This window comes from Hakea prostrata, chromosome 9, assembly GCF_041222555.1.
Source record: "Hakea prostrata isolate BN-2017 chromosome 9, UWA_Hpros_2, whole genome shotgun sequence".
In the NCBI taxonomy this organism is placed as follows: Eukaryota; Viridiplantae; Streptophyta; class Magnoliopsida; order Proteales; family Proteaceae; genus Hakea; species Hakea prostrata.
The window spans coordinates 50,959,413-50,961,863 of NC_142608.1; positions in this window are offsets into that span (position 1 = coordinate 50,959,413).

Below are 2,451 nucleotides of genomic sequence, written 5' to 3' on the forward strand. Positions count from 1 at the left end.
ATACTATATGGAGCTTATTAGCATGGTTAATATGGAAGACCAGGAATGCATATTTGTTTCAAGGACTTGACCCATGTTTACATAGGTTTCAAAGGTCTCTGTCTTCATTAATGAATGAAATGAATGTTGTCTTACATGTAACAGGATCTACACCATATAGATGATGTTGCTATGAGTCGAACTATTAGATCTTCCATGGAAATGCTTAATGTTTTGCAACCATGATTCACTACATATCTACTCGTAGTGGTCGCGCAGGGGTTATTTGGACTTCATCTGGTGCTTTCATAGCTGCTCATATGAGAGTGGGTTCGGCTTTATCTGGCAGATAAGCTGAGCTTGAAGCAATGCATGACATTCTCCACATTGCTATCACTATTGGTATTAAGAATGTTAAGCTTTTTTCAGCCCGTAAGGAAGCATTGTTAAGCTTGAACGATGGTTATAAAGGTTTAGATTGGAGGTGTCTAAAATTAATCCAAGTCATCAAAGATCTCTTTAGCTTGTTTGATAATATTCAGCTTGTTCAAATTCATAGGTTTCTTAAGGGCCTGTTTGGTTACGTGAATCCAGAGATTTCAAATCTCTGGATTCACAAATGGGAGATTTTTACCTGTTTGGTTGTGTGAATCCCTGAATTCATGAAATCTAGAGATTCACATTTTTACACTAAAAACGTGAATCTGTAGATTTATGGGTATGAGGTGAAATCCAGAGATTTCACCACTACTATAAAAGCGTTAAACATTTGAACCATAACTCAATAAATGCTTTTTTAGGATAAATTTACCAATTTCATTCCAAAGATTCAGGCTAACCAAACAATTAATTTTATGAACCATGACTCCAAAGATTTGAAGTCTATAGATTTGAAATCTCTAGATTTTTTAAATCTACAGACTCAAGTAACCAAACAGGCCCTAATAGATTTGCTGATTTTTTTAACTAAGGTTGCTCATTGTTTGGGTTTATCCAAGGTTTGGTGGTTGTATCACCAAGATGTCTTGTACATTTAAATTCTATTCCTGCTGTATTTCCCTAGACTTATTCATTTGAAATGAATCTTCATCTTTTTCTTGTTGGCGAAAAGAAAAAAATCAATTTGACACTCTCATACAATAAAAGTTGCTTTGTTATTTAATAACTTTTTTGGTAAACAAGTTTCCATTAATCTGACCATGAAGTATATATGGGAACATGAGCTGACTTATTCAGCCATAGGGTGGTGTTTGACCAAGTTACCACACACGGCAATGACAAAACCTTTTTTAAGACCATTTTTGCTAGATGATCAACCACATGGTTGACCTGACCTCCCTAAGAATAATATTGAGCTTACAATCTAAAAAACTAAAGGAAAATGCTCTAATGTATGATAGTACTGGTTAGACATCCAAAGATAACATTTTTGTCTTCCAATAAAGTAGAGTTCCCTGTTGTCTGAACCATAATGAGGACAACCTTATTTAAGTTTAACAACATTCTTTTGACATATCTCCTGTATTAGGTACTTTATTGGTTTTCAAGTAGTCCGCTAATGTTATTTTTGGAGAATAGATCCTGAGAACAAAACAATTGATTATCTAGGAATTGTATTTAGAACAATAAAAAAGAAAAAAACTGACAAAGTCACAAAGCTATTATTTCAACTTGAAAGAAAGCATGAACCACACAAAACAATATTTTGTCATGGGTTATGTCATGTTCTATATAATTTTTGCTTTCAAATGAAAATTTTTCTCACGTGGATATTTGGTGATATCAATCAAATCTGAAGTTCATTTAAACTTAAAAATATTCAATATAAATTTTATTTTTACATCTATGTACAAACAAGATTAAATACATGTCTTGTTTTATTAACCGTATTTTCTTCTTCTTTTAATTCTACATAAAAGAAAATAATGGGAAAGTTGTCGGACTGTGTAAATTCATTGTTAAACGCTCATAGCAATCCTACCATTAAAATTCAGTAGGATTAAATTTGGATCGCCCATCATAAGCGGTTCCAATTTAATGCAATAACTTCAATGGTTGGTGGATTTATTTCACGCAGTTCAGCTATATTTAAGCCAAAAATAAAATAGCTAGCTAGAGATTACAACAATAGGTAAAAGTGTTGGGAGAAGTAATTGTCTTGCTACCATGAACCAATGTGAAACATGGGATTTTGATTTATCTGATTTGTTAGGGGGTAATCTGGACTATTCCTATTTATTATTCTATTTCAATTGAACCGGTTTAGTTCAATCTAGTTCAGTGTTATGTATATGTGAGGGCTTGAAGTTGGCTAGCTAGAGATTACAACAATAGGTAAAAGTGTTGGGAGAAGTAATTGTCTTGCCACCATGAACCAATGTGAAACATGGGATTTTGATTTATCTGATTTGTTAGGGGGTAACCTGGACTATTCCTATTTATTATTCTGTTTCAATTGAACCGGTTTGGTTC